Source organism: Phacochoerus africanus, chromosome 2 (genome assembly GCF_016906955.1).
Source record: "Phacochoerus africanus isolate WHEZ1 chromosome 2, ROS_Pafr_v1, whole genome shotgun sequence".
In the NCBI taxonomy this organism is placed as follows: domain Eukaryota; kingdom Metazoa; phylum Chordata; class Mammalia; order Artiodactyla; family Suidae; genus Phacochoerus; species Phacochoerus africanus.
In genome coordinates this window covers 203,837,633-203,845,926 of record NC_062545.1, presented here as the reverse complement: position 1 = coordinate 203,845,926, position 8,294 = coordinate 203,837,633, and the positions used below count along the sequence as shown (strand labels likewise).

The 8,294-nt window shown below is 40.1% G+C and overlaps 1 pseudogene; it reads right to left on the bottom strand.

Moving 5' to 3' along the window:
* Nucleotides 1–1,966: 1,966 nt before the first annotated feature.
* On the bottom strand, nucleotides 1,967–2,476 carry LOC125121261 (interferon omega-1-like; annotated as a pseudogene).
* Nucleotides 2,477–8,294: the final 5,818 nt, after the last annotated feature.

The following is an 8,294-nucleotide window of genomic DNA, read 5'->3' as shown; positions in this document are numbered from 1 at the left end:
TCATTAATCTCTAGGTAAGCATCATCAACTGAGAAAAAATGCACAACGTACCAGTTGTGAGTTAAGTGAGGGGGAGGTCAGGCTGTATGCAAATGACTGGTTCATAAAGTCTTCCCCTGAAAATACCTAACTGTTGGAAGGCTCATTCTGCCAGGTATTCCCAGAGCACAGAGTGCATCATGCCTGGTCTCTGCCCTGAAGTCCTTTCAGGGCATTTTGAAGGTCAGTGCTGCTATGGTTAGTGATGTGCTTCCTGTAGAACCAGATGGTGGGTGACCATTTTTAGTCCACCAGTTCGAGGTATGACTCAAAGTTCTTTTTTGTTCTGTACTGGTAGAGATATGTCCAAGCTCCATTTATTGAAAAGACTATTCCAAATTCCACTGCAATTAACTGACACAATAATTACAAATGGATTGATAATACTTGGATAGGCCCATTCTCTATTCTACACCATTATTCTCTATTTGTTATTCTCACATCACTACTGTTATATTATAGCTTTAAAGTAATTATTGCAGTTTGGCCTATACTTCTGATTGACAAAGAGGGGAGAGAGCAGAGTGCAATCTTTAAAAAAAATAACAAAGACAAAAAAAAGCAAAGACAAAACCAGTCAGATCCAACTAGGTTCAAGACAGTGAAATGTTCAACTCCCAGCAGACCTTGATCCTCATTACATGCTCATTGTAATACATTAGCTAAGTGCATGTCTGCAGGTGCCATGACAGTTCTGAGGCCAACCATAAAAGACCTAAAAGTGGGCAGTGGCCCAATTCTTAGAATTCCCCACCCCTTCCTGCAATCATTGGAATAATCCCTCAACTCATTAGCCTATGAAATTACACAGGCATTAAACTAACCACCCCATATATTGGAACCACACTCTCACATTTTGAGATGGGTGGTGATGTCTGTATGGAATGAGTATTTTCTAGGCCACCTGCCCTTCTGAGATGCCCCACACTCTCTCTCTCTCTGAATAAATATAAATAAAAATACACTGTGCCTCTTGCTGAATTCCTTTTGCATTGGGACATGAATAGCCTGAACTGCAGTAAGTCCTGAGTCCAGGTGTGTAGTTTTAATTAAAAGACAGTGGGTTCAAGTCCCTATCTGAGTCTTGCCTGGGTTAGAGGAGCAGCCCCTTGGTTCAAGACCCAGACTGAGTTGTGCTGTTTCACAATGACTAGCTCTAAATTAGAGGTTCCCATGACCCCCTCCCAGGGTGGTGGTAATTTGCTAGAGCAGCTCACAGGACTTAGGGAAACATCTCACTTACTAGATCATTGATTTATTATAAAAGACTATACCTCAGGATCAGCCAGCTGGAAAAGATGCTGAGGGCCAACTATGGGGAATGGGCCAGGAGCTTCCATGCCCTCTCCAGGCTCCCTACTCTGCCCAAATCTCAATATGTTCACCAAACTAGAAGTTCATTGACAAATGGAAGACAAATTGGGGGTCACATGTCAATGATGTAAAAGTCCACAAAAGACAGGGTACCCCTGTCCTGAATCACTCTCTGGAGGAGAGGAAAGCAGAAGTTTCTCATGATCACAAATGCCTGCTTGGTGCTCTTAAAGGAAGGAAAGATAAATTTCTGTTAGGATCAAATTCCTGACAGTTTTCTTTTTACCTAGCATTAGGGTAACTGCCAAATATCTTTAACAGCAGACTGTCCTTTCCAAAAGAAAGAAACTTCATATGTTGAAAATAGCAAATAACCTTCCCAAACTTCCCCAGATCTTTTTAATTATGTTATGCAATTATTGATACCAGTAAAGAGATTGCATTTTTCTATCTAAATGTATTTTGTAACAGCAGAGATTTGAGAAATTTCTCAGCTTGTGAGGAGACATGGGTTGAGAATGCTTTGGAGAGCGAAGCAAACAGTAACACAATTGATTAGAGAGGGACATAATTATAAAAATATTTTTATTTGTTGACAGTTCTTTGAAGATTCTTACATGAGGGAAAGGCACCTTTTAATTTCCACTCTGACAACTTCCCAGGCACAGGGGCTGTATTTCTTGTCTTCCAGATAGTCATGCATTCTTTGGAAATATCTTTGAACAACAATCGCCAAAGAGGGACAAGCCAGATTGTCTTCTTCCATTTGCTTCCCCAGTTGTTCCAGGCTGTGATCAAAGCTAGAGAGTAGTTGATGAAGGAGGGTGTTGTTCCAAGCAGTTCGGCTGCCCTCCGTTTTGAGGAGGTTGACCATCTCTGGAACATAAGATGATGGTAACATGTCCCTTGAGTCATCTGGATTTGCGTGATATTCTCTCTTTTCCAAGGAAGTTGGAAGTCAGTTCTGTCCTTTAGTCATGTCAGAGAGGGGATCCTTTTCATCTTCTTCAAATATGTGGAGATTTCTGTCTTTTCTTGGCTAGGGATCCCAGACAAGTTCTGGCTAAGAGAGTGAGCAGGGATGGAGCAGAACTCCTGCCACTAGCAAATAGATCTGGGCCATTGAGAATGTCAGTGGTTCTCTGAAAGGCCGCCAGGGGGCGCGCGGACACCCCTAAACAATGAGCACAAAGTGGCTTCTCAGGGTGGTAAGACAGAGTGCTGCTGTAGGTGGCCTCAAGAGGGCACAGGATGGGTTCTTTGTTGGAGAAAGGCTGACTGGAGTTGACCTCTTCAGTGATCCCTGCAGCAGGAGAATCAAGGCTCTGAGGCCTGAGCAACTTGGTGCTGCCTTGAATAGTGCGCTGAACTCCTAAGCGACTTAGGACATCACTGACTTCCCAGTTTGCAGGAGTGTGGAGCAAAGTGTCCTCCTCTCCTCACCAGGCAAGTTTATACTGATTTAAGCGTGCACGTAAAAAGACGCCAGGGCACCTGAAACCTTCCTTTTCTGGTTCTGAGTGTTGAGGGACTTTTTTGTCTCACACTGGTCCAGGGCATTTTTGCCTGGGAAGGGAGGGGAACCTTGGCATTCTCTGGGCTTTCCCCTGAGTTTTGTGCTGTAATTTCTCACAGAAACTTTAGCGAGGCCATTTTTAGGAAAGAATCTGTTTTCTGACCGGTCTGAGGCTGGGAATTAGAGCCAGATTATAGTGGATTTTACAGATTGGAGCGATTCAGGGACAGCTCAGAGAAAGGGGGTCGCAGCAGGAATGGGATGACTGGGCAGTGTTGGGGTTGTCCTGGGAATGAGTTGGGGTGTGGTCACCACTGGGGCCAGAGGACAGGGAAGCTGTGCTCCTGGATGCCCTGTGACTTCGTGGTGTCTTTCAAGGCTACAGCTTTAAAGTGGAGGAGAAAGAACTAAAGAACTGAAAAGTAGGAATATGATTCAAACTCACCTCATTTTATAATTTACATTTTACTTAACTTTATCTTTTATTTAATTCATATTCTATTCCACTTCGATGTTTTTAATATTTTATACTTTTACAATGTATTTATGTTAAAATATTTGAAACATTAAGTGTAGAATATTAAGATATATCTTAATATTGAAACATAGTATTTTAATCAACTTTAACCTCTATTTTCTTTACATTAATACAGGTATTTCATATCATTTTTACATTTGTAACTTTAATGGAAGCAAAGCCAGTTATATTTTCAAGATTACTCCTTACTTGTTTTTAATTGAGGGAATTCCCATGTTTGATCATTTTCTAATGACTCTGTGACAGTCTTAAGTAATTTTTTACTCCCAGGCCTGCACTGTCACTCCCAGGACCACACCTTGAATTTTTTCTTAGAAATGAGTTGGCATGTACACAAAATTGAGGACATTTCGTAGGTCAGAGTTTTTCGTTTTCTCTAGTAAGAATTTTATAAACTCAGTAGAATTTGCCCTAATTTCCTTTGCATTGTGAAGGCTTCCTTTGTAAGATTCTTAGGAACAAGCAAATGTAGGGTGACTCCATTTCTTTATTGAAAATTTTGATATTTCATTCCTTGTGCATGCTTTGATATTCATTTTCATTTTCAATATTACACTAAAACATTCTTTATCTTGATGACTTAGATTTGTACCTCCATCCATTCCTGCTTAAAGGAAATATTCCCTTCCTTTACCCTATTACTGAGGCAGGACCTAGGTGGGCTCCAGGATAGACATTTACAAAGAGCCACATCTCTATACTTCAAGATAGAAATCACATCAGGTGCAAAGTGAATAACTGGACTCTGTCTTCTGTGGACACATGAAGTAATGGTAATGGAGGGAGCAGAGAGGGTCTCAGCCCTGCTTGGGCAAAAGACCAGGAGGTCCCATACTTCCCATCCTCAGGGAGAAGGAGGCCCTAACTTCACATGCCCAAAAAGACCCTCTGAGTCAAAAAAAGGAGAGGGTGCCAGGCCATAATAAGTCCTGATACCGTCACATAATCCTTTGATCTGGAATCCCTCTTGGCCAAAAGATGTGAAGGCAAGATGGGAGGGCCCTGGGTCCAGTCAGATATGAGAAATAACACAAGAAAATTGGCTAAAGGGAAACAAAGTCCTTGAAGAACTGCACTATATAAGTGATTTACATCACCTCTCTGGCATGCTCCTCATTCAGGGGGACACCCACACCCGCATTCCTCCTTTGGGTGTGTATTACTGCTTTGCTTCTGCCTTAGATAAATGGATGACTTCTCTGTGTGCTCTCCCACATGTTGTACTTACTGTGTTTCTAACAACTCTCTGCCTGTTTTGACAGTCTTTGCCTCCTTGAAACATTCTTGCTTTCAGCAGGGGGTAAGAATCAGGAAGGTTCTGCTTTTAGCCTCTCTCTAGTCTAGTGCATAGGATTCCGGATTTCACCCAGGCTACCCAGATTAAATTCCTGAGCAGAGATGTAGGTCTCCTTCAAGCCTTCCCTCACTGCTGTCTCTCTCAGGTCACTTGGTGCTGAAACCCAGAAACTTCAAGGTAAATGGCACATCTCACCCAGCTGCCTGTGGCCTGAGACTTCCTCCTGGCTTTTCTCTGACTCTCTCTCTCTCCTTCTTTCTCCTGCTGTCACATGTACTCCTGCCTCTCACTCTCTGCTTCACTTTCTTTCTAAGACTCACAAGGCATAATCTTGGTCTGTTCACTGTGTTATGGCTTCCTTAAAGTTTAAGGGGGGCAGAGTTATTCCCCCAGCCATACAGATTCAAATAACACTTGGGTGGCAGCCGATGCTGTCCTGGGGACTTAGTAGAAACACAATTTCCAAACATGAAGGAGCCGAAGCGGTCTTCTCTCATTCTCCCTCCTTCTTCTTCTGGGTCTGCTGTCTTACAATTAGATCTTTATTGCCACATTTATGAGAAAATGGAATGAGGCTCCCTATATTTAGGCCTTTCTGACCCTTTATCAGACTCTCACACTATGTGGCTCCTATCATCAAGTGCCAGAAGAATCAAAACTCTCCTGACATTCCAAACAAGGCCCGTCTACCTACCCCCAACTCTCAAGGGGATGGTTGATCTTCTCCTACACCTATGGTAACTCTTATTATGTCCCTAAAATATAAACACATAGCCTCCTTTGCTTGAGGCTTTGGCTTTGGGTTAGTTAATAGAACTTCAAGTTAAGAAGGAATAAATAGAAAGAGGCTTTTAAACTCAAGCAAGTACATGTAACTTATTCTGTTAATTTTGGTTTTGCATTTGTCTGGTAAATTGCCATGACAAGTGCCATGACAAGTGCAGTTCTGATTCTCCCTCTTTCCTTTTACCTATTGTGTGTTGTTAAAAAGAGAGTTCCATGTCTAGAAAATTGGAAGGAAAGTTGTTGGACTTCACCCTTTTTTTCTCCTGCAGGAATCAGATTTTGTTCTTGTTATGTTATGTTCTCAGTTGTCTCATGTGTACATGTGCTGGGCTGTGGGAAACTCCAATTCGTTTCCTAAATACAGCTCCATTCTCCAGAGTCGGACTTCTTTCAATTATAAACCAATGAAATGTTAAGATACTGAGACATCAATTTATAAACGGAGAAACTAAAAGTATTTGGGACTTTTGATGAATATGTTTGGTGCCACCTATATGAAAAGCACATGTTGTTAAAAAGTATTGGTGTTTATGTTTTGCCAGTCTGCGAAATGCTAGTGTAAAAGTCAATTCATGGTTTCTGAGGAAAGTAGGATGTGTGTTTGAATAAATGGTATGAGGAGTGATGTTGTATTTTATCAAAGGAAAAGAAAGTGAGTCTGTCCTCTTAAAGCTGGTTGTTTTGGATGGAAAAATAAGGGACAGTCTAATATGGATACAGAGAGTTGTAGAAAGTTTGTGGAAAAGGGAAGTTTTGTCGGGTACCTGGCTTTTTTTGGAAGTGGGCTGGGGAAAGACCTAGATTTGGTCTCTTTGTTAAGAAAATGAGGTTTTTTTAAAATGCTGTCTTTGGTGATTGCATGGGTTTCTTAGTTTTAAGTGATTTGCGTTTGCTTTTCAGATCTTTTGTTTATTTTGAGTGAATAAGTCATCTTTCATAATGATCTTTAATTCTATTTGACAAGATATTTTATTTTATTTTCTATTTTAAAAACTAATAATTGTGGCATCACCATTTAATCACTCTATCTTTGTAAGCAATCCATTTATTTTTTGAATGATTTTTATTTTTTCCATTATAGCTGGTTTACAATGTTATGTCAATTTTCTACTGTACAGCAAAGACCCAGTTACAAGTACATATATGTATTCTTTTTATCACATTATCCTCTATCATGCTCCATTGTAAGTGACTAGATGTAGTTGCCAGTGGTATACAACCAGATCCCATTGCTTATCATTCCAAAGGCAATAGTTTGCATCTATTAACCCCAAATTCCCAGTCCATCCCCCTCCCTCTCTCACCTGCTTGGCAACCACAAGTCTGTTCTCCATGTCCATGAGTTTCTATTCTGTGGAAAGGTTCGTCTGTTCCATATATTAGATTCCATATATAAGTGATATCATATGGTATTTGTCTTTTTCTTTATGGCTTACTTCAGTTATTATGAGTCTCTAATTCCATCCATGTTGCTGGAAATGGCATTAGTTCGACTTTTTTATGGCTCTGTAATATTCCATTATATATATGCACATCTTTTTTTCTTTTTTCTTTTTCTTTTTTTGTCTTTTTAGGGCCGTATCCATGGCATATATAGGCTCCCAGGATAGGGGTCAAATCAGAGTTGTAGCTGCCAGCCTATGCCATAGCCACAGCACTGCTATATCTGAGCCATATCTGCAACCTACATCACAGCTCATGGCAATACCGGATCCTTAACCCACTGAGTGAGACCGGGGATCAAACCCATGTCCTCATGTATTCTAGTTGAGTTCATTAACTGCTGAGCTATAATGGGAACTGCCCCACATATTCTTAATCCATTCATCTGTCAATGGACATTTATGTTGTTTTCATGCCTTGAATATTATGAATAGTCCTGCTATGAACATAGGGGTGCAGGGTGTCTTTTTCAATGAAAGCTTTGTCTGGATATGCCCAGCAGTGGAATTGCAGGATCATACGATAGCTCTATGTTTAGTTTCCTGAGGTACCTCCATACTGTTTTCCATAATGGTTGTACCAATTTACATCACCACCAAAAATGAAGAATGGTACCTTTTTCTCCATACCTCCAGCATTTATTATTTATTGTCTTGGTAATGATGGTCATTCTGACTGATGTGAGGTGGTACCTCATTGTACTTTTGATTTACATTTTTCTAATAATTAGGGATATTGAGCATTTTTTCATAAGCCTGTTGACCATCCAGATGTCTTCTTTGGAGAAATGTCTATTTAGGTCTTCTGCCCATTTTTCATTTGGGTTGTTTGTTTTTTTGTTGTTGAGTTGCATGAGTTTTTTGTATATTTTAGAGATTAGGCCCTTGTCTGTTGCATCATTGGCAAAGATTTTCTCCCATTCTGTAGATTGTCTTTTTGTTTTTTTAATGATTTCCTTTGCTGTGAAAAAGGTTTTGAGTTTGATTAGGTCCCATTGGTTTATTTGTGGCAAAGTTGCAGGCTACAAAATTAATACACAGAAATCAATTGCCTTTCTATATACTAATAATGAAAGATCAGAATGAGAAATCGGAGAAACCATCACATTTACAATTGCATCAAAAAGAATAAAATACCTAGGAATAAACCTGCCTAAAGAGACAAAAGAACTATGCTCCAAAAACTGTAAAATGTTGATGAAAGAAATCAAAGACAACACAAACAGTTGGACAGATATACCATGCTCTTGGATTGGAAGAATAAATATTGTTGAAAAGAGTATACTACCCAAGACAATCTACAGATTCAGTGCAATCCCTATCAAAACACCAAAGACATTCTTCACAGAACTAGAACAAAAT